General features: G+C 44.2%; 13 non-coding genes across 13 annotated transcripts; 5 read left to right on the forward strand and 8 right to left on the reverse strand.

Moving 5' to 3' along the window:
- The first annotated feature begins 730 nt into the window (after positions 1–730).
- Positions 731–803, forward strand: trnar-ucg (transfer RNA arginine (anticodon UCG)). The gene has a single exon. It is a non-coding gene; the product is annotated as a tRNA-Arg (tRNA).
- Positions 804–2,352: 1,549 nt separating this feature from the next.
- On the reverse strand, positions 2,353–2,434 carry trnas-uga (transfer RNA serine (anticodon UGA)). Its single transcript has one exon. It is a non-coding gene; the product is annotated as a tRNA-Ser (tRNA).
- A 1,528-nt stretch (positions 2,435–3,962) lies between these two features.
- Positions 3,963–4,036, reverse strand: trnan-auu (transfer RNA asparagine (anticodon AUU)). The gene has a single exon. It is a non-coding gene; the product is annotated as a tRNA-Asn (tRNA).
- Positions 4,037–6,715: 2,679 nt separating this feature from the next.
- trnar-ucg (transfer RNA arginine (anticodon UCG)) lies at positions 6,716–6,788 on the forward strand. The gene has a single exon. It is a non-coding gene; the product is annotated as a tRNA-Arg (tRNA).
- A 1,552-nt stretch (positions 6,789–8,340) lies between these two features.
- On the reverse strand, positions 8,341–8,422 carry trnas-uga (transfer RNA serine (anticodon UGA)). Its single transcript has one exon. It is a non-coding gene; the product is annotated as a tRNA-Ser (tRNA).
- A 1,538-nt stretch (positions 8,423–9,960) lies between these two features.
- trnan-auu (transfer RNA asparagine (anticodon AUU)) lies at positions 9,961–10,034 on the reverse strand. The gene has a single exon. It is a non-coding gene; the product is annotated as a tRNA-Asn (tRNA).
- Positions 10,035–12,713: 2,679 nt separating this feature from the next.
- Positions 12,714–12,786, forward strand: trnar-ucg (transfer RNA arginine (anticodon UCG)). The gene has a single exon. It is a non-coding gene; the product is annotated as a tRNA-Arg (tRNA).
- Positions 12,787–14,236: 1,450 nt separating this feature from the next.
- On the reverse strand, positions 14,237–14,318 carry trnas-uga (transfer RNA serine (anticodon UGA)). The gene has a single exon. It is a non-coding gene; the product is annotated as a tRNA-Ser (tRNA).
- Positions 14,319–15,856: 1,538 nt separating this feature from the next.
- On the reverse strand, positions 15,857–15,930 carry trnan-auu (transfer RNA asparagine (anticodon AUU)). The gene has a single exon. It is a non-coding gene; the product is annotated as a tRNA-Asn (tRNA).
- Positions 15,931–18,609: 2,679 nt separating this feature from the next.
- Positions 18,610–18,682, forward strand: trnar-ucg (transfer RNA arginine (anticodon UCG)). The gene has a single exon. It is a non-coding gene; the product is annotated as a tRNA-Arg (tRNA).
- A 1,559-nt stretch (positions 18,683–20,241) lies between these two features.
- On the reverse strand, positions 20,242–20,323 carry trnas-uga (transfer RNA serine (anticodon UGA)). The gene has a single exon. It is a non-coding gene; the product is annotated as a tRNA-Ser (tRNA).
- Positions 20,324–21,860: 1,537 nt separating this feature from the next.
- trnan-guu (transfer RNA asparagine (anticodon GUU)) lies at positions 21,861–21,934 on the reverse strand. The gene has a single exon. It is a non-coding gene; the product is annotated as a tRNA-Asn (tRNA).
- Positions 21,935–23,127: 1,193 nt separating this feature from the next.
- trnar-ucg (transfer RNA arginine (anticodon UCG)) lies at positions 23,128–23,200 on the forward strand. Its single transcript has one exon. It is a non-coding gene; the product is annotated as a tRNA-Arg (tRNA).
- Positions 23,201–23,330: the final 130 nt, after the last annotated feature.

Consider the following 23,330-nt stretch of genomic DNA (forward strand, 5'->3'; position numbering starts at 1 on the left):
TGAACGTATGTCCTCTTGATATGTGTAACACTTCGTAACTGACTGAATATATACCTTTTGTATTCTGATAACCCTCTCGATAAGATCTGTTAGTTTTATATGCATATTCTATGTATTAATAAATGTATCCTCGTGTATTAGTACCTGTGTGTGTGCGTTGTTTGAGTTATGTCGCATGGTTGGACTCTAAAGCCATCAAAAGAATCAACTTTGTGATTTACTGCTACAATTAATAATTGTCTCAGTAAATGCCCAAACCCTACAGAACTGGTGCCTTCAGAGAGCCACTATGATTACATATTTGGCGTCCCTGAACCGGTTTTCTTACATATTTGGGGTCCCTGAACGGCTATGAATCACTACACTGAAAAGAGAAGAACGGAACCACAGCGTTTCGACTGTGAGGTCTTCTCACACCTGAAGAAGCCTCACACCTGTTAAAGGCTCCATGGTTTTCTTTCTTCTCTTTTCAACATGGAATACACCTATTGTCTGCAAGATGTGACAATTTCATGGTGTTTTGGAAGAAAACCTTTTTTCTTTGAATTCAAAATCAATCGGAATTTCAGCACGACACATCAACACTTTTTCTGTTTTAAGGAGATGATATTTTAAACCTGATAAAAATAGTAGGAAACACAAGTTTCTTGCTGTGAAAATTTAGATGGGGAAGTGTACTACTAGTAGCAGTGTAGAGCTCTCTGTGGTGGAGTGCAAGTGCATGTTCTATGGGCCAGTGGCGTAATGGATAACGCGTCTGACTTCGGATCAGAAGATTGTAGGTTCGAGTCCTGCCTGGCTCATGAGGCTTTTAAACCTCTCAGGTTCCTCGGTAACAGGTTGCCTTCATGTATATGAACTATAGAAAAGCATTTGCCACAACCCGTAAATTAGCACGCAAGTGCGGGCTAGTGAACACAGAACTGTATGGAGATCATCTCCAGCTCCGAGCTCAATTGCAATGAAAAAACATGCAGAACAGAACAGCTGAATTTGTGCTCGGTAGGGTGGGGAGGACTCAGCATTGCTATCGTTCTAATTGGCATGAACTGCAGGGGATCTGAATCAGAACATGTCAGTTAGTTCGATCATTGCGTCAATATGTAGGCCACGTTAATACAGAATTATTACTTTGTCTGTCTCGTCTTTGTATATAGCTGAATGTCCCTGACAATTTCATGTTAGTTTTTAAGAACGACATTGGTGCTAATAGATACACATATAGCATATAAGGAACACGTAAAAGTTTAGTCCATGCTGAAAAGATAAGAAAACCGCCACAACGTTTCATCTTGGAATAAATCTTTACTTGTTGTTTTGCAGCCTACCCATTCTGACCTAACTCCTCCCTTGAAATTCCCTAACAGATAAGGGTACGTAACGGCTCATGCGATGCTCAGTTGCAATTTGTCCCAAAACAAACAAGAACAGCAGCTGAGGGTTTGAGTTTGAACATGCACTGTATTAAAGCAGCTTTTATTTCCATTGATAAATGCTAGATATTCCTACAGAGATTCTCCAGGTGAGTAAGCGATTCCTGTTTCTGTTTCTATTTCTGTTTCATATATATATATACAGTATATATATGTTACATGTGTCTCTGCAATAGTACAAATGTGTTATACACTATCAGGGGCTGCTTTTTTGTGCACCTCATCTACAACAAGGGTTTTTTTTTTCATTTATGTTTGTGGACCTTCACCATTTGAGGAAGTGAGTTAGATAAGAAAGTTACAGGTATGGTGAGCAATGACTGACAAAGGCACGTACTGCGTATTCCTTACAGAAGTGTAAGCAATTTGTTCTAAAAAACACCGGCTAAAGTCCAACATCGTTAGCAATCTTATTACTTAAACAGAATTAACATCAATAAACTGTAAGGTGCTGGTACATGCGAGTAGATTTGATCTTCTATTAAACAAAAATGCAATTACAGCTCTAAAAAGGTCAACCTAGACTTCTGTAACAGATCTGTTCAGGTCATCGCTGTTCCTCTGACCTTGTGAGTCTTTGGAATTTTAAAAGTGTATTTTGCTTGCCTTTCATGTGGTCTGTGTACAAGTCACTGTGGCGTATGCGGTCCTACACAGCCTTGCTATAGACGTGACGAGCCTCCGCTATGTTGCAATGGAGAACAGGTTCAGTACGGAGCTGCCGAGAAAATTCAGCTGGAAAGCTCGTTGCAGAAAAGCATCGTTATCTGTGTCCAGCGGCAAAGCGTCCTTCGTGGGTGCTGAAGAATCGATTTCACAGGCTGCGGGTCCAGGCGATTTAGAGTGTTAAAGGTCCCAGCGAAAACGAAACGGCGCTGGTCCTTTTACACGCACGCACGCAACCAAATGCAAAGGACGCCGTAGTCGGCAGGATTTGAACCTGCGCGGGGAGACCCCAACGGATTTCAAGTCCGTCACCTTAAGCACTCGGCCACGACTACAGCGAGCGCCGCGGCCGCTGCCTTCTTGCTACAATCGAACAGGGAGTGCGAGGCGGCGGCGGCAGCGGAGGCAACTTTTTTCAAGTTCGCTCTCCGTTTAAGAAACCTTTTACGCCATACGTGCAAGCACACACACACACACCTTAGAGGACTTAAGGGTGGCTTCAAGTTGGAATGATAAAGTCTCCCCGTTCGGACATGAAAACAGAACGTTCTTAGACTGAAAGCAATCAACAACGGAGACATGTGGACGACGATTTTAGTCACTGCAGTTTGAATAGCATTTTTACTCCAGTTACAGGAGATGCACCAATGGCCCTTGACCTACGCTCTTACCAATGCCTTGAACAAAACAGCCCTCAAGTCCTGCGGTTTAATATAACGCTGTTACGTGTCGAGGCAGTATTTTTCTCTGTCCTACCGTTGAGACACGGGGCGTATATGGAAACGAACACATGCTACGGATCGTCTCTAATCGGTCCCTACAGTTGGAAGGCTCCTTGAAGCGTGCACCCCCATCATTCATCTTTGCGCATCTGTGAAAGGTAGACTCTTGAGCAATGTTTGAGCCAGCTCTAAGGCAACTAGTGCTATTGGACAGACACCTCTGGAAGATCCTAAGAGTCTCTTAACACCACTTCCAGCAGCAAGCTTAATTGTTCGCTGGAGGTCTCCCACCCAGGTACTGACCAGGCAAAGAATCACCAGTACATTGAATGAGGAAGTTAATCCTGAAATCCAATTACATATCTCAAGGTAAGACAAATCCATAAGAACATGTCTTAGTATTACTTCGTTTACATTAGTATGGCACTGAGTTGGAGCTCCTCTTTAAGCTGTGGTTTAGTTTTGCATTCATGTGTTTCTAGAGCAGTTATTTATGGGGGTGGGTGGGTCTTCCACAGAGGCTCAGGACAAATCCCCCGCCTGAAAGTCTAATGTGTGCGTTCAGACAGTCACAGGTCAAGAGCCAGGCAGGAGGACAATGGACAGAAGAGCCAACGAACTAAAAATAAAAGAACAGATATGAAAAAGCCACCATCTTTTTCTTTTTGACATTTTCCGACTTTCATGCAAGCCAGGACAAAGTTGCTCGTAGCTACTTGTGGATTCAAATACTCTATCGAGTGCTTTGATGAGTTTTTGCAATTTGATTGTCGTCCTGTCAGCCTGTTTCTGTTTTTTTTTTTCAATCTAGGGATGGAAAGTATGAGGGAAATGATGGAGCAATCAATAACCGCTCCGGAAAAATGGCAGAAAGAAATGGTCCGTCACTAAGGACATTTGTGAAGCAGAGGAGTGACATCACCACAAAGGCGACACATTCTGCTGATGGTTTTGGTGAATAATGATTGAGGCGCGTTAAGAGAAAGGTAGCTGTGTCAGCATGCGTAGGCTGCAAAGGATCAAGCAAAGGTTTACTCCATGCTGAAAAGAGAAGAAAAGAAGCACAACGTTTCGACTGTGGAGCCTTCTGCGCCATCTTCTTTAGCGGTGATGATGTTTACATTGGAAAAACGGAGACATACGTCCCTGGGTGGGCTTGAACCACCAACCTTTCGGTTAATAGCCGAACGCGCTAACCGATTGTGCCACAGAGACTGACGGCCGCTTGTACTCCCTACATTTGCAGGTTTATGGTCAAAGAAAACAATCACTTGCGCTTCTTGCAGCCGGCAATCTTTTTCCACTGACAACCAAGAAATGGATTTCATCTTTCACAAGCTGTATGGATTTCTTCAAAAACAAGTTATTCCAGAAAGGAAATGAATTCTTGCATTAAACTGAACCAAGCTGTACGTTTGTCTGAAATGAGACATTCGGCACAACAAGACACGGAGAGAGGCACCGCTGGTATTCAGACCCAGGATCGCCTGCTTACTAGGCAGGCACTTTAAGCCACTAGGGAACAGCGCCAGCGGAGCACCGCGCTTTTACAGACACTTGGACACATCTGCGTTCGGTGTGCACTTAACCTGCTCTCTGAGCCCGTTGCCTCCGCCCCATTTAATAGCAGAACTGACGCCAAGAGAAATGATGAGAAATGGCATTTATCGGGCACTTTTCATGTCCAAGGAGCTCAATGCCCTTGACACCTCCCCAAGGCGACAGAGCTGTGCATTCTTTGGCGACACCATTTTTTCTTTTGTTTAATTTCTATACTTATTGATAGAATAAAAACGATATGTCATGTACTGTAAGGGAAATGTCTCTTTTCATGGGGAAAGCTAGCACCAGCAAATGTTGTGTTTAGAAGAAGTGATTTAACATGACACGTGACCTAATTTACCGGAGCAAAAGCTCACCCAGCAAGCCCTGCTTTACTTCTACAGGAGAGAAGTACTGTAGAGTCTGCAAGATGTTCAGCTGGGTAGCTACGTCAGCATGCCTCGGCTGCAAAGGAACAAGTAATAGGTTTATTGCATGCTGATGTAGCGGCGAGGCTTATTAATAAGGCAGAATTAAGTGTTTCCGAGCTTCCCAAATGAGGCCCCATTTCTCTGTTCATCTCTGTGGTGCAGCCACAGAGAGACTATTCCCAGGGTGATTTAAGGTCCTAGGACAGCTCCCAAAGGGGGATGCACTTAGCTAAGCCTGGCTATCATGATCAATGGTCATCCATTGGCGCCTATCTGTCTAGGGAGTGCCAGTTGGACATCTGGACTGCATTACTAAGTGTCAGGAGTAAGTGACTCATATCTCACCTTGATCAACCAATCAGGGACTGGTAGGGCCGAGTAACCCACGTGGGACTCTGATGCCCATGGAACTTTCAGCCAATCAATGAGCTGAAGTTCCTCCAGGTAAAAACAGGCAACACAGAGAGCCTGAGAGATTCAGTGAGATTCAACAAGATTCAGAAGGGATTCTGGAGAGGATTCTGTGGACTGTTCTAAAGGGAATTCAAAGGAGAATTCCAGGGCAGGACGGCCCAGGAGCAGAAGGCTCCCAAGGGCAGGACATCCTCGCAGCGCGCCTCCTGACCATCCTGAGACTCAGCCCGGACAACCACGGAACGGCCAGTGTGTCTGAGTGCCAGAACTTTCCTTTGTTCTAAGAGTCTAGAGTGGAGGTTGCCAGAGAGTAACCAGCAGCAGGCCTCGTGAACAGGTCGGAACTGTGGAAAGCTGAATCACTATTCAGAACTAGCTCTTCATTAGGAACGAACCGGTCCTCTTCCTGACTTGCTGGGACCCACAGTCATCTTTTCTCCTGTGCACAAACTTTGCTAGTTAAAGCCAACACTAACTAGCCGGTCAGTGAGCATCAGCAGCGCACCGTCGCAAGCCGCACAGCACAGCCTGGCACTGAGCCAGAGAGCGCGGATTGGACAGCAACAGCCTGCAACTGTTTCTTTGTGCCCGCAGGAGATCTGAATCCCCAAAGATTGGATGAGTATTTAACTTCAATGCATTACAGCTCGAGAATTCAATTGTTATCCCAACCAGTTGATATCAATTTAATTCCTAAGAGTTATGTACTTGTTTGAGTATCTAATGTAGAAGTTATAACTAAGTTCATTTACGAAACGGTCTTAATGAATGATATACTGAACGTATGTCCTCTTGATATGTGTAACACTTCGTAACTGACTGAATATATACCTTTTGTATTCTGATAACCCTCTCGATAAGATCTGTTAGTTTTATATGCATATTCTATGTATTAATAAATGTATCCTCGTGTATTAGTACCTGTGTGTGTGCGTTGTTTGAGTTATGTCGCATGGTTGGACTCTAAAGCCATCAAAAGAATCAACTTTGTGATTTACTGCTACAATTAATAATTGTCTCAGTAAATGCCCAAACCCTACAGAACTGGTGCCTTCAGAGAGCCACTATGATTACATATTTGGCGTCCCTGAACCGGTTTTCTTACATATTTGGGGTCCCTGAACGGCTATGAATCACTACACTGAAAAGAGAAGAACGGAACCACAGCGTTTCGACTGTGAGGTCTTCTCACACCTGAAGAAGCCTCACACCTGTTAAAGGCTCCATGGTTTTCTTTCTTCTCTTTTCAACATGGAATACACCTATTGTCTGCAAGATGTGACAATTTCATGGTGTTTTGGAAGAAAACCTTTTTTCTTTGAATTCAAAATCAATCGGAATTTCAGCACGACACATCAACACTTTTTCTGTTTTAAGGAGATGATATTTTAAACCTGATAAAAATAGTAGGAAACACAAGTTTCTTGCTGTGAAAATTTAGATGGGGAAGTGTACTACTAGTAGCAGTGTAGAGCTCTCTGTGGTGGAGTGCAAGTGCATGTTCTATGGGCCAGTGGCGTAATGGATAACGCGTCTGACTTCGGATCAGAAGATTGTAGGTTCGAGTCCTGCCTGGCTCATGAGGCTTTTAAACCTCTCAGGTTCCTCGGTAACAGGTTGCCGTCATGTATATGAACTATAGAAAAGCATTTGCCACAACCCGTAAATTAGCACGCAAGTGCGGGCTAGTGAACACAGAACTGTATGGAGATCATCTCCAGCTCCGAGCTCAATTGCAATGAAAAAACATGCAGAACAGAACAGCTGAATTTGTGCTCGGTAGGGTGGGGAGGACTCAGCATTGCTATTGTTCTAATTGGCATGAACTGCAGGGGATCTGAATCAGAACATGTCAGTTAGTTCGATCATTGCGTCAATATGTAGGCCACGTTAATACAGAATTATTACTTTGTCTGTCTCGTCTTTGTATATAGCTGAATGTCCCTGACAATTTCATGTTAGTTTTTAAGAACGACATTGGTGCTAATAGATACACATATAGCATATAAGGAACACGTAAAAGTTTAGTCCATGCTGAAAAGATAAGAAAACCGCCACAACGTTTCATCTTGGAATAAATCTTTACTTGTTGTTTTGCAGCCTACCCATTCTGACCTAACTCCTCCCTTGAAATTCCCTAACAGATAAGGGTACGTAACGGCTCATGCGATGCTCAGTTGCAATTTGTCCCAAAACAAACAAGAACAGCAGCTGAGGGTTTGAGTTTGAACATGCACTGTATTAAAGCAGCTTTTATTTCCATTGATAAATGCTAGATATTCCTACAGAGATTCTCCAGGTGAGTAAGCGATTCCTGTTTCTGTTTCTATTTCTGTTTCATATATATATATACAGTATATATATATATGTTACATGTGTCTCTGCAATAGTACAAATGTGTTATACACTATCAGGGGCTGCTTTTTTGTGCACCTCATCTACAACAAGGGTTTTTTTTTCATTTATGTTTGTGGACCTTCACCATTTGAGGAAGTGAGTTAGATAAGAAAGTTACAGGTATGGTGAGCAATGACTGACAAAGGCACGTACTGCGTATTCCTTACAGAAGTGTAAGCAATTTGTTCTAAAAAACACCGGCTAAAGTCCAACATCGTTAGCAATCTTATTACTTAAACAGAATTAACATCAATAAACTGTAAGGTGCTGGTACATGCGAGTAGATTTGATCTTCTATTAAACAAAAATGCAATTACAGCTCTAAAAAGGTCAACCTAGACTTCTGTAACAGATCTGTTCAGGTCATCGCTGTTTCTCTGACCTTGTGAGTCTTTGGAATTTTAAAAGTGTATTTTGCTTGCCTTTCATGTGGTCTGTGTACAAGTCACTGTGGCGTATGCGGTCCTAACCAGCCTTGCTATAGACGTGACGAGCCTCCGCTATGTTGCAATGGAGAACAGGTTCAGTACGGAGCTGCCGAGAAAATTCAGCTGGAAAGCTCGTTGCAGAAAAGCATCGTTATCTGTGTCTAGCGGCAAAGCGTCCATCGTGGGTGCTGAAGAATCGATTTCAGAGGCTGCGGGTCCAGGCGATTTAGAGTGTTAAAGGTCCCAGCGAAAACGAAACGGCGCTGGTCCTTTTACACGCACGCACGCAACCAAATGCAAAGGACGCCGTAGTCGGCAGGATTTGAACCTGCGCAGGGAGACCCCAACGGATTTCAAGTCCGTCACCTTAACCACTCGGCCACGACTACAGCGAGCGCCGCGGCCGCTGCCTTCTTGCTACAATCGAACAGGGAGTGCGAGGCGGCGGCGGCAGCGGAGGCAACTTTTTTCAAGTTCGCTCTCCGTTTAAGAAACCTTTTACGCCATACGTGCAAGCACACACACACACACACCTTAGAGGACTTAAGGGTGGCTTCAAGTTGGAATGATAAAGTCTCCCCGTTCGGACATGAAAACAGAACGTTCTTAGACTGAAAGCAATCAACAACGGAGACATGTGGAGGACGATTTTAGTCACTGCAGTTTGAATAGCATTTTTACTCCAGTTACAGGAGATGCACCAATGGCCCTTGACCTACGCTCTTACCAATGCCTTGAACATTCAAACAAAACAGCCCTCAAGTCCTGCGGTTTAATATAACGCTGTTACGTGTCGAGGCAGTATTTTTCTCTGTCCTACCGTTGAGACACGGGGCGTATATGGAAACGAACACATGCTACGGATCGTCTCTAATCGGTCCCTACAGTTGGAAGGCTCCTTGAAGCGTGCACCCCCATCATTCATCTTTGCGCATCTGTGAAAGGTAGACTCTTGAGCAATGTTTGAGCCAGCTCTAAGGCAACTAGTGCTATTGGACAGACACCTCTGGAAGATCCTAAGAGTCTCTTAACACCACTTCCAGCAGCAAGCTTAATTGTTCGCTGGAGGTCTCCCACCCATGTACTGACCAGGCAAAGAATCACCAGTACATTGAATGAGGAAGTTAATCCTGAAATCCAATTACTTATCTCAAGGTAAGACAAATCCATAAGAACATGTCTTAGTATTACTTCGTTTACATTAGTATGGCACTGAGTTGGAGCTCCTCTTTAAGCTGTGGTTTAGTTTTGCATTCATGTGTTTCTAGAGCAGTTATTTATGGGGGTGGGTGGGTCTTCCACAGAGGCTCAGGACAAATCCCCCGCCTGAAAGTCTAATGTGTGCGTTCAGACAGTCACAGGTCAAGAGCCAGGCAGGAGGACAATGGACAGAAGAGCCAACGAACTAAAAATAAAAGAACAGATATGAAAAAGCCACCATCTTTTTCTTTTTGACATTTTCCGACTTTCATGCAAGCCAGGACAAAGTTGCTCGTAGCTACTTGTGGATTCAAATACTCTATCGAGTGCTTTGATGAGTTTTTGCAATTTGATTGTCGTCCTGTCAGCCTGTTTCTGTTTTTTTTTTTCAATCTAGGGATGGAAAGTATGAGGGAAATGATGGAGCAATCAATAACCGCTCCGGAAAAATGGCAGAAAGAAATGGTCCGTCACTAAGGACATTTGTGAAGCAGAGGAGTGACATCACCACAAAGGCGACACATTCTGCTGATGGTTTTGGTGAATAATGATTGAGGCGCGTTAAGAGAAAGGTAGCTGTGTCAGCATGCGTAGGCTGCAAAGGATCAAGCAAAGGTTTACTCCATGCTGAAAAGAGAAGAAAAGAAGCACAACGTTTCGACTGTGGAGCCTTCTGCGCCATCTTCTTTAGCGGTGATGATGTTTACATTGGAAAAACGGAGACATACGTCCCTGGGTGGGCTTGAACCACCAACCTTTCGGTTAATAGCCAAACGCGCTAACCGATTGTGCCACAGAGACTGACGGCCGCTTGTACTCCCTACATTTGCAGGTTTATGGTCAAAGAAAACAATCACTTGCGCTTCTTGCAGCCGGCAATCTTTTTCCACTGACAACCAAGAAATGGATTTCATCTTTCACAAGCTGTATGGATTTCTTCAAAAACAAGTTATTCCAGAAAGGAAATGAATTCTTGCATTAAACTGAACCAAGCTGTACGTTTGTCTGAAATGAGACATTCGGCACAACAAGACACGGAGAGAGGCACCGCTGGTATTCAGACCCAGGATCGCCTGCTTACTAGGCAGGCACTTTAAGCCACTAGGGAACAGCGCCAGCGGAGCACCGCGCTTTTACAGACACTTGGACACATCTGCGTTCGGTGTGCACTTAACCTGCTCTCTGAGCCCGTTGCCTCCGCCCCATTTAATAGCAGAACTGACGCCAAGAGAAATGATGAGAAATGGCATTTATCGGGCACTTTTCATGTCCAAGGAGCTCAATGCCCTTGACACCTCCCCAAGGCGACAGAGCTGTGCATTCTTTGGTGACACCATTTTTTCTTTTGTTTAATTTCTATACTTATTGATAGAATAAAAACGATATGTCATGTACTGTAAGGGAAATGTCTCTTTTCATGGGGAAAGCTAGCACCAGCAAATGTTGTGTTTAGAAGAAGTGATTTAACATGACACGTGACCTAATTTACCGGAGCAAAAGCTCACCCAGCAAGCCCTGCTTTACTTCTACAGGAGAGAAGTACTGTAGAGTCTGCAAGATGTTCAGCTGGGTAGCTACGTCAGCATGCCTCGGCTGCAAAGGAACAAGTAATAGGTTTATTGCATGCTGATGTAGCGGCGAGGCTTATTAATAAGGCAGAATTAAGTGTTTCCGAGCTTCCCAAATGAGGCCCCATTTCTCTGTTCATCTCTGTGGTGCAGCCACAGAGAGACTATTCCCAGGGTGATTTAAGGTCCTAGGACAGCTCCCAAAGGGGGATGCACTTAGCTAAGCCTGGCTATCATGATCAATGGTCATCCATTGGCGCCTATCTGTCTAGGGAGTGCCAGTTGGACATCTGGACTGCATTACTAAGTGTCAGGAGTAAGTGACTCATATCTCACCTTGATCAACCAATCAGGGACTGGTAGGGCCGAGTAACCCACGTGGGACTCTGATGCCCATGGAACTTTCAGCCAATCAATGAGCTGAAGTTCCTCCAGGTAAAAACAGGCAACACAGAGAGCCTGAGAGATTCAGTGAGATTCAACAAGATTCAGAAGGGATTCTGGAGAGGATTCTGTGGACTGTTCTAAAGGGAATTCAAAGGAGAATTCCAGGGCAGGACGGCCCAGGAGCAGAAGGCTCCCAAGGGCAGGACATCCTCGCAGCGCGCCTCCTGACCATCCTGAGACTCAGCCCGGACAACCACGGAACGGCCAGTGTGTCTGAGTGCCAGAACTTTCCTTTGTTCTAAGAGTCTAGAGTGGAGGTTGCCAGAGAGTAACCAGCAGCAGGCCTCGTGAACAGGTCGGAACTGTGGAAAGCTGAATCACTATTCAGAACTAGCTCTTCATTAGGAACGAACCGGTCCTCTTCCTGACTTGCTGGGACCCACAGTCATCTTTTCTCCTGTGCACAAACTTTGCTAGTTAAAGCCAACACTAACTAGCCGGTCAGTGAGCATCAGCAGCGCACCGTCGCAAGCCGCACAGCACAGCCTGGCACTGAGCCAGAGAGCGCGGATTGGACAGCAACAGCCTGCAACTGTTTCTTTGTGCCCGCAGGAGATCTGAATCCCCAAAGATTGGATGAGTATTTAACTTCAATGCATTACAGCTCGAGAATTCAATTGTTATCCCAACCAGTTGATATCAATTTAATTCCTAAGAGTTATGTACTTGTTTGAGTATCTAATGTAGAAGTTATAACTAAGTTCATTTACGAAACGGTCTTAATGAATGATATACTGAACGTATGTCCTCTTGATATGTGTAACACTTCGTAACTGACTGAATATATACCTTTTGTATTCTGATAACCCTCTCGATAAGATCTGTTAGTTTTATATGCATATTCTATGTATTAATAAATGTATCCTCGTGTATTAGTACCTGTGTGTGTGCGTTGTTTGAGTTATGTCGCATGGTTGGACTCTAAAGCCATCAAAAGAATCAACTTTGTGATTTACTGCTACAATTAATAATTGTCTCAGTAAATGCCCAAACCCTACAGAACTGGTGCCTTCAGAGAGCCACTATGATTACATATTTGGCGTCCCTGAACCGGTTTTCTTACATATTTGGGGTCCCTGAACGGCTATGAATCACTACACTGAAAAGAGAAGAACGGAACCACAGCGTTTCGACTGTGAGGTCTTCTCACACCTGAAGAAGCCTCACACCTGTTAAAGGCTCCATGGTTTTCTTTCTTCTCTTTTCAACATGGAATACACCTATTGTCTGCAAGATGTGACAATTTCATGGTGTTTTGGAAGAAAACCTTTTTTCTTTGAATTCAAAATCAATCGGAATTTCAGCACGACACATCAACACTTTTTCTGTTTTAAGGAGATGATATTTTAAACCTGATAAAAATAGTAGGAAACACAAGTTTCTTGCTGTGAAAATTTAGATGGGGAAGTGTACTACTAGTAGCAGTGTAGAGCTCTCTGTGGTGGAGTGCAAGTGCATGTTCTATGGGCCAGTGGCGTAATGGATAACGCGTCTGACTTCGGATCAGAAGATTGTAGGTTCGAGTCCTGCCTGGCTCATGAGGCTTTTAAACCTCTCAGGTTCCTCGGTAACAGGTTGCCGTCATGTATATGAACTATAGAAAAGCATTTGCCACAACCCGTAAATTAGCACGCAAGTGCGGGCTAGTGAACACAGAACTGTATGGAGATCATCTCCAGCTCCGAGCTCAATTGCAATGAAAAAACATGCAGAACAGAACTGGAGAGCAGCTGAATTTGTGCTCGGTAGGGTGGGGAGGACTCAGCATTGCTATTGTTCTAATTGGCATGAACTGCAGGGGATCTGAATCAGAACATGTCAGTTAGTTCGATCATTGCGTCAATATGTAGGCCACGTTAATACAGAATTATTACTTTGTCTGTCTCGTCTTTGTATATAGCTGAATGTCCCTGACAATTTCATGTTAGTTTTTAAGAACGACATTGGTGCTAATAGATACACATATAGCATATAAGGAACACGTAAAAGTTTAGTCCATGCTGAAAAGATAAGAAAACCGCCACAACGTTTCATCTTGGAATAAATCTTTACTTGTTGTTTTGCAGCCTACCCATTCTGACCTAACTCCTCCCTTGAAATTCCCTAACAGATAAGGGTACGATAAATGCTAGATATTCCTACAGAGATTCTCCAGGTGAGTAAGCGATTCCTGTTTCTGTTTCTATTTCTGTTTCATATATATATATACAGTATATATATATATGTTACATGTGTCTCTGCAATAGTACAAATGTGTTATACACTATCAGGGGCTGCTTTTTTGTGCACCTCATCTACAACAAGGGTTTTTTTTTCATTTATGTTTGTGGACCTTCACCATTTGAGGAAGTGAGTTAGATAAGAAAGTTACAGGTATGGTGAGCAATGACTGACAAAGGCACGTACTGCGTATTCCTTACAGAAGTGTAAGCAATTTGTTCTAAAAAACACCGGCTAAAGTCCAACATCGTTAGCAATCTTATTACTTAAACAGAATTAACATCAATAAACTGTAAGGTGCTGGTACATGCGAGTAGATTTGATCTTCTATTAAACAAAAATGCAATTACAGCTCTAAAAAGGTCAACCTAGACTTCTGGAACAGATCTGTTCAGGTCATCGCTGTTCCTCTGACCTTGTGAGTCTTTGGAATTTTAAAAGTGTATTTTGCTTGCCTTTCATGTGGTCTGTGTACAAGTCACTGTGGCGTATGCGGTCCTACACAGCCTTGCTATAGACGTGACGAGCTTCCGCTATGTTGCAATGGAGAACAGGTTCAGTACGGAGCTGCCGAGAAAATTCAGCTGGAAAGCTCGTTGCAGAAAAGCATCGGTATCTGTGTCCAGCGGCAAAGCGTCCTTCGTGGGTGCTGAAGAATCGATTTCACAGGCTGCGGGTCCAGGCGATTTAGAGTGTTAAAGGTCCCAGCGAAAACGAAACGGCGCTGGTCCTTTTACACGCACGCACGCAACCAAATGCAAAGGACGCCGTAGTCGGCAGGATTTGAACCTGCGCGGGGAGACCCCAACGGATTTCAAGTCCGTCACCTTAAGCACTCGGCCACGACTACAGCGAGCGCCGCGGCCGCTGCCTTCTTGCTACAATCGAACAGGGAGTGCGAGGCGGCGGCGGCAGCGGAGGCAACTTTTTTCAAGTTCGCTCTCCGTTTAAGAAACCTTTTACGCCATACGTGCAAGCACACACACACACACACCTTAGAGGACTTAAGGGTGGCTTCAAGTTGGAATGATAAAGTCTCCCCGTTCGGACATGAAAACAGAACGTTCTTAGACTGAAAGCAATCAACAACGGAGACATGTGGAGGACGATTTTAGTCACTGCAGTTTGAATAGCATTTTTACTCCAGTTACAGGAGATGCACCAATGGCCCTTGACCTACGCTCTTACCAATGCCTTGAACATTCAAACAAAACAGCCCTCAAGTCCTGCGGTTTAATATAACGCTGTTACGTGTCGAGGCAGTATTTTTCTCTGTCCTACCGTTGAGACACGGGGCGTATATGGAAACGAACACATGCTACGGATCGTCTCTAATCGGTCCCTACAGTTGGAAGGCTCCTTGAAGCGTGCACCCCCATCATTCATCTTTGCGCATCTGTGAAAGGTAGACTCTTGAGCAATGTTTGAGCCAGCTCTAAGGCAACTAGTGCTATTGGACAGACACCTCTGGAAGATCCTAAGAGTCTCTTAACACCACTTCCAGCAGCAAGCTTAATTGTTCGCTGGAGGTCTCCCACCCATGTACTGACCAGGCAAAGAATCACCAGTACATTGAATGAGGAAGTTAATCCTGAAATCCAATTACTTATCTCAAGGTAAGACAAATCCATAAGAACATGTCTTAGTATTACTTCGTTTACATTAGTATGGCACTGAGTTGGAGCTCCTCTTTAAGCTGTGGTTTAGTTTTGCATTCATGTGTTTCTAGAGCAGTTATTTATGGGGGTGGGTGGGTCTTCCACAGAGGCTCAGGACAAATCCCCCGCCTGAAAGTCTAATGTGTGCGTTCAGACAGTCACAGGTCAAGAGCCAGGCAGGAGGACAATGGACAGAAGAGCCAACGAACTAAAAATAAAAGAACAGATATGAAAAAGCCACCATCTTTTTCTTTTTGACATTTTCCGACTTTCATGCAAGCCAGGACAAAGTTGCTCGTAGCTACTTGTGGATTCAAATACTCTATCGAGTGCTTTGATGAGTTTTTGCAATTTGATTGTCGTCCTGTCAGCCTGTTTCTGTTTTTTTTTTTCAATCTAGGGATGGAAAGTATGAGGGAAATGATGGAGCAATCAATAACCGCTCCGGAAAAATGGCAGAAAGAAATGGTCCGTCACTAAGGACATTTGTGAAGCAGAGGAGTGACATCACCACAAAGGCGACACATTCTGCTGATGGTTTTGGTGAATAATGATTGAGGCGCGTTAAGAGAAAGGTAGCTGTGTCAGCATGCGTAGGCTGCAAAGGATCAAGCAAAGGTTTACTCCATGCTGAAAAGAGAAGAAAAGAAGCACAACGTTTCGACTGTGGAGCCTTCTGCGCCATCTTCTTTAGCGGTGATGATGTTTACATTGGAAAAACGGAGACATACGTCCCTGGGTGGGCTTGAACCACCAACCTTTCGGTTAATAGCCAAACGCGCTAACCGATTGTGCCACAGAGACTGACGGCCGCTTGTACTCCCTACATTTGCAGGTTTATGGTCAAAGAAAACAATCACTTGCGCTTCTTGCAGCCGGCAATCTTTTTCCACTGACAACCAAGAAATGGATTTCATCTTTCACAAGCTGTATGGATTTCTTCAAAAACAAGTTATTCCAGAAAGGAAATGAATTCTTGCATTAAACTGAACCAAGCTGTACGTTTGTCTGAAATGAGACATTCGGCACAACAAGACACGGAGAGAGGCACCGCTGGTATTCAGACCCAGGATCGCCTGCTTACTAGGCAGGCACTTTAAGCCACTAGGGAACAGCGCCAGCGGAGCACCGCGCTTTTACAGACACTTGGACACATCTGCGTTCGGTGTGCACTTAACCTGCTCTCTGAGCCCGTTGCCTCCGCCCCATTTAATAGCAGAACTGACGCCAAGAGAAATGATGAGAAATGGCATTTATCGGGCACTTTTCATGTCCAAGGAGCTCAATGCCCTTGACACCTCCCCAAGGCGACAGAGCTGTGCATTCTTTGGCGACACCATTTTTTCTTTTGTTTAATTTCTATACTTATTGATAGAATAAAAACGATATGTCATGTACTGTAAGGGAAATGTCTCTTTTCATGGGGAAAGCTAGCACCAGCAAATGTTGTGTTTAGAAGAAGTGATTTAACATGACACGTGACCTAATTTACCGGAGCAAAAGCTCACCCAGCAAGCCCTGCTTTACTTCTACAGGAGAGAAGTACTGTAGAGTCTGCAAGATGTTCAGCTGGGTAGCTACGTCAGCATGCCTCGGCTGCAAAGGAACAAGTAATAGGTTTATTGCATGCTGATGTAGCGGCGAGGCTTATTAATAAGGCAGAATTAAGTGTTTCCGAGCTTCCCAAATGAGGCCCCATTTCTCTGTTCATCTCTGTGGTGCAGCCACAGAGAGACTATTCCCAGGGTGATTTAAGGTCCTAGGACAGCTCCCAAAGGGGGATGCACTTAGCTAAGCCTGGCTATCATGATCAATGGTCATCCATTGGCGCCTATCTGTCTAGGGAGTGCCAGTTGGACATCTGGACTGCATTACTAAGTGTCAGGAGTAAGTGACTCATATCTCACCTTGATCAACCAATCAGGGACTGGTAGGGCCGAGTAACCCACGTGGGACTCTGATGCCCATGGAACTTTCAGCCAATCAATGAGCTGAAGTTCCTCCAGGTAAAAACAGGCAACACAGAGAGCCTGAGAGATTCAGTGAGATTCAACAAGATTCAGAAGGGATTCTGGAGAGGATTCTGTGGACTGTTCTAAAGGGAATTCAAAGGAGAATTCCAGGGCAGGACGGCCCAGGAGCAGAAGGCTCCCAAGGGCAGGACATCCTCGCAGCGCGCCTCCTGACCATCCTGAGACTCAGCCCGGACAACCACGGAACGGCCAGTGTGTCTGAGTGCCAGAACTTTCCTTTGTTCTAAGAGTCTAGAGTGGAGGTTGCCAGAGAGTAACCAGCAGCAGGCCTCGTGAACAGGTCGGAACTGTGGAAAGCTGAATCACTATTCAGAACTAGCTCTTCATTAGGAACGAACCGGTCCTCTTCCTGACTTGCTGGGACCCACAGTCATCTTTTCTCCTGTGCACAAACTTTGCTAGTTAAAGCCAACACTAACTAGCCGGTCAGTGAGCATCAGCAGCGCACCGTCGCAAGCCGCACAGCACAGCCTGGCACTGAGCCAGAGAGCGCGGATTGGACAGCAACAGCCTGCAACTGTTTCTTTGTGCCCGCAGGAGATCTGAATCCCCAAAGATTGGATGAGTATTTAACTTCAATGCATTACAGCTCGAGAATTCAATTGTTATCCCAACCAGTTGATATCAATTTAATTCCTAAGAGTTATGTACTTGTTTGAGTATCTAATGTAGAAGTTATAACTAAGTTCATTTACGAAACGGTCTTAATGAATGATATACTGAACGTATGTCCTCTTGATATGTGTAACACTTCGTAACTGACTGAATATATACCTTTTGTATTCTGATAACCCTCTCGATAAGATCTGTTAGTTTTATATGCATATTCTATGTATTAATAAATGTATCCTCGTGTATTAGTACCTGTGTGTGTGCGTTGTTTGAGTTATGTCGCATGGTTGGACTCTAAAGCCATCAAAAGAATCAACTTTGTGATTTACTGCTACAATTAATAATTGTCTCAGTAAATGCCCAAACCCTACAGAACTGGTGCCTTCAGAGAGCCACTATGATTACATATTTGGCGTCCCTGAACCGGTTTTCTTACATATTTGGGGTCCCTGAACGGCTATGAATCACTACACTGAAAAGAGAAGAACGGAACCACAGCGTTTCGACTGTGAGGTCTTCTCACACCTGAAGAAGCCTCACACCTGTTAAAGGCTCCATGGTTTTCTTTCTTCTCTTTTCAACATGGAATACACCTATTGTCTGCAAGATGTGACAATTTCATGGTGTTTTGGAAGAAAACCTTTTTTCTTTGAATTCAAAATCAATCGGAATTTCAGCACGACACATCAACACTTTTTCTGTTTTAAGGAGATGATATTTTAAACCTGATAAAAATAGTAGGAAACACAAGTTTCTTGCTGTAAAAATTTAGATGGGGAAGTGTACTACTAGTAGCAGTGTAGAGCTCTCTGTGGTGGAGTGCAAGTGCATGTTCTATGGGCCAGTGGCGTAATGGATAACGCGTCTGACTTCGGATCAGAAGATTGTAGGTTCGAGTCCTGCCTGGCTCATGAGGCTTTTAAACCTCTCAGGTTCCTCGGTAACAGGTTGCCGTCATGTATATGAACTATAGAAAAGCATTTGCCACAACCCGTAAATTAGCACGCAAGTGCGGGCTAGTGAACACAGAACTGTATGGAGATCATCTCCAGCTCCGAGCTCAATTGCAATGAAAAAACATGCAGAACAGAACTGGAGAGCAGCTGAATTTGTGCTCGGTAGGGTGGGGAGGACTCAGCATTGCTATTGTTCTAATTGGCATGAACTGCAGGGGATCTGAATCAGAACATGTCAGTTAGTTCGATCATTGCGTCAATATGTAGGCCACGTTAATACAGAATTATTACTTTGTCTGTCTCGTCTTTGTATATAGCTGAATGTCCCTGACAATTTCATGTTAGTTTTTAAGAACGACATTGGTGCTAATAGATACACATATAGCATATAAGGAACACGTAAAAGTTTAGTCCATGCTGAAAAGATAAGAAAACCGCCACAACGTTTCATCTTGGAATAAATCTTTACTTGTTGTTTTGCAGCCTACCCATTCTGACCTAACTCCTCCCTTGAAATTCCCTAACAGATAAGGGTACGTAACGGCTCATGCGATGCTCAGTTGCAATTTGTCCCAAAACAAACAAGAACAGCAGCTGAGGGTTTGAGTTTGAACATGCACTGTATTAAAGCAGCTTTTATTTCCATTGATAAATGCTAGATATTCCTACAGAGATTCTCCAGGTGAGTAAGCGATTCCTGTTTCTGTTTCTATTTCTGTTTCATATATATATACAGTATATATATATATGTTACATGTGTCTCTGCAATAGTACAAATGTGTTATACACTATCAGGGGCTGCTTTTTTGTGCACCTCATCTACAACAAGGGTTTTTTTTTTCATTTATGTTTGTGGACCTTCACCATTTGAGGAAGTGAGTTAGATAAGAAAGTTACAGGTATGGTGAGCAATGACTGACAAAGGCACGTACTGCGTATTCCTTACAGAAGTGTAAGCAATTTGTTCTAAAAAACACCGGCTAAAGTCCAACATCGTTAGCAATCTTATTACTTAAACAGAATTAACATCAATAAACTGTAAGGTGCTGGTACATGCGAGTAGATTTGATCTTCTATTAAACAAAAATGCAATTACAGCTCTAAAAAGGTCAACCTAGACTTCTGGAACAGATCTGTTCAGGTCATCGCTGTTCCTCTGACCTTGTGAGTCTTTGGAATTTTAAAAGTGTATTTTGCTTGCCTTTCATGTGGTCTGTGTACAAGTCACTGTGGCGTATGCGGTCCTACACAGCCTTGCTATAGACGTGACGAGCCTCCGCTATGTTGCAATGGAGAACAGGTTCAGTACGGAGCTGCCGAGAAAATTCAGCTGGAAAGCTCGTTGCAGAAAAGCATCGGTATCTGTGTCCAGCGGCAAAGCGTCCTTCGTGGGTGCTGAAGAATCGATTTCACAGGCTGCGGGTCCAGGCGATTTAGAGTGTTAAAGGTCCCAGCGAAAACGAAACGGCGCTGGTCCTTTTACACGCACGCACGCAACCAAATGCAAAGGACGCCGTAGTCGGCAGGATTTGAACCTGCGCGGGGAGACCCCAACGGATTTCAAGTCCGTCACCTTAAGCACTCGGCCACGACTACAGCGAGCGCCGCGGCCGCTGCCTTCTTGCTACAATCGAACAGGGAGTGCGAGGCGGCGGCGGCAGCGGAGGCAACTTTTTTCAAGTTCGCTCTCCGTTTAAGAAACCTTTTACGCCATACGTGCAAGCACACACACACACACCTCAGAGGACTTAAGGGTGGCTTCAAGTTGGAATGATAAAGTCTCCCCGTTCGGACATGAAAACAGAACGTTCTTAGACAGAAAGCAATCAACAACGGAGACATGTGGACGACGATTTTAGTCACTGCACTTTGAATAGCATTTTTACTCCAGTTACAGGAGATGCACCAATGGCCCTTGACCTACGCTCTTACCAATGCCTTGAACATTCAAACAAAACAGCCCTCAAGTCCTGCGGTTTAATATAACGCTGTTACGTGTCGAGGCAGTATTTTTCTCTGTCCTACCGTTGAGACACGGGGCGTATATGGAAACGAACACATGCTACGGATCGTCTCTAATCGGTCCCTACAGTTGGAAGGCTCCTTGAAGCGTGCACCCCCATCATTCATCTTTGCGCATCTGTGAAAGGTAGACTCTTGAGCAATGTTTGAGCCAGCTCTAAGGCAACTAGTGCTATTGGACAGACACCTCTGGAAGATCCTAAGAGTCTCTTAACACCACTTCCAGCAGTAAGCTTAATTGTTCGCTGGAGGTCTCCCACCCAGGTACTGACCAGGCAAAGAATCACCAGTACATTGAATGAGGAAGTTAATCCTGAAATCCAATTACATATCTCAAGGTAAGACAAATCCATAAGAACATGTCTTAGTATTACTTCGTTTACATTAGTATGGCACTGAGTTGGAGCTCCTCTTTAAGCTGTGGTTTAGTTTTGCATTCATGTGTTTCTAGAGCAGTTATTTATGGGGGTGGGTGGGTCTTTCACAGAGGCTCAGGACAAATCCCCCGCCTGAAAGTCTAATGTGTGCGTTCAGACAGTCACAGGTCAAGAGCCAGGCAGGAGGACAATGGACAGATGAGCCAACGAACTAAAAATAAAAGAACAGATATGAAAAAGCCACCATCTTTTTCTTTTTGACATTTTCCGACTTTCATGCAAGCCAGGACAAAGTTGCTCGTAGCTACTTGTGGATTCAAATACTCTATCGAGTGCTTTGATGAGTTTTTGCAATTTGATTGTCGTCCTGTCAGCCTGTTTCTGTTTTTTTTTTTTCAATCTAGGGATGGAAAGTATGAGGGAAATGATGGAGCAATCAATAACCGCTCCGGAAAAATGGCAGAAAGAAATGGTCCGTCACTAAGGACATTTGTGAAGCAGAGGAGTGACATCACCACAAAGGCGACACATTCTGCTGATGGTTTTGGTGAATAATGATTGAGGCGCGTTAAGAGAAAGGTAGCTGTGTCAGCATGCGTAGGCTGCAAACGATCAAGCAAAGGTTTACTCCATGCTGAAAAGAGAAGAAAAGAAGCACAACGTTTCGACTGTGGAGCCTTCTGCGCCATCTTCTTTAGCGGTGATGATGTTTACATTGGAAAAACGGAGACATGCGTCCCTGGGTGGGCTTGAACCACCAACCTTTCGGTTAACAGCCGAACGCGCTAACCGATTGCGCCACAGAGACTGATGGCCGCTTGTGCTCCCTACATTTGCAGGTTTATGGTCAAAGAAAACAATCACTTGCGCTTCTTGCAGCCGGCAATCTTTTTCCACTGACAACCAAGAAATGGATTTCATCTTTCACAAGCTGTATGGATTTCTTCAAAAACAAGTTATTCCAGAAAGGAAATGAATTCTTGCATTAAACTGAACCAAGCTGTACATGTTTGTCTGAAATGATACATTCGGCACAACAAGACACGGAGAGAGGCACCGCTGGTATTCAGACCCAGGATCGCCTGCTTACTAGGCGGGCACTTTAAGCCACTAGGGAACAGCGCCAGCGGAGCACCGCGCTTTTACAGACACTTGGACACATCTGCGTTCGGTGTGCTCTTAACCTGCTCTCTGAGCCCGTTGCCTCCGTCCCATTTAATAGCAGAACTGACGCCAAGAGAAATGATGAGAAATGGCATTTATCGGGCACTTTTCATGTCCAAGGAGCTCAATGCCCTTGACACCTCCCCAAGGCGACAGAGCTGTGCATTCTTTGGCGACACCATTTTTTCTTTTGTTTAATTTCTATACTTATTGATAGAATAAAAACGATATGTCATGTACTGTAAGGGAAATGTCTCTTTTCATGGGGAAAGCTAGCACCAGCAAATGTTGTGTTTAGAAGAAGTGATTTAACATGACACGTGACCTAATTTACCGGAGCAAAAGCTCACCCAGCAAGCCCTGCTTTACTTCTACAGGAGAGAAGTACTGTAGAGTCTGCAAGATGTTCAGCTGGGTAGCTATGTCAGCATGCCTCGGCTGCAAAGGAACAAGTAATAGGTTTATTGCATGCTGAAAAGAGAAGAAAGGAAACACAACGTTTCGGCCGTGAGGTCTTCTCACACCTGAAGAAGCCTCACACCTGTAAAAGGCTCCATTGTTTTCTTTTTTCTCTTTTCAACATGGAATACACCTATTGTCTGCAAGATGTGACAATTTCACGGTGTTTTGGAAGAAAACGTTTTTTCTTTGAATTCAAAATCAATCGGAATTTCAGCACGACACATCAACACTTTTTCTGTTTTAAGGAGATGATATTTTAAACCTGATAAAAATAGTAGGAAACACAAGTTTCTTGCTGTGAAAATTTAGATGGGGAGGTGTACTACTAGTAGCAGTGTAGAGCTCTCTGTGGTGGAGTGCAAGCGCATGTTCTATGGGCCAGTGGCGTAATGGATAACGCGTCTGACTTCGGATCAGAAGATTGTAGGTTCAAGTCCTGCCTGGCTCGTGAGGCTTTTAAACCTCTCAGGTTCCTCGGTAACAGGTTGCCGTCATGTATATGAACTATAGAAAAGCATCTGCCACAACCCGTAAATTAGCACGCAAGTGCGGGCTAGTTAACACAGAACTGTATGGAG

The sequence above is a fragment of the Lepisosteus platostomus genome, unplaced genomic scaffold (genome assembly GCF_059453375.1).
Source record: "Lepisosteus platostomus isolate fLepPlt1 unplaced genomic scaffold, fLepPlt1.hap1 Scaffold_32_H1, whole genome shotgun sequence".
Classification (NCBI taxonomy): domain Eukaryota; kingdom Metazoa; phylum Chordata; class Actinopteri; order Semionotiformes; family Lepisosteidae; genus Lepisosteus; species Lepisosteus platostomus.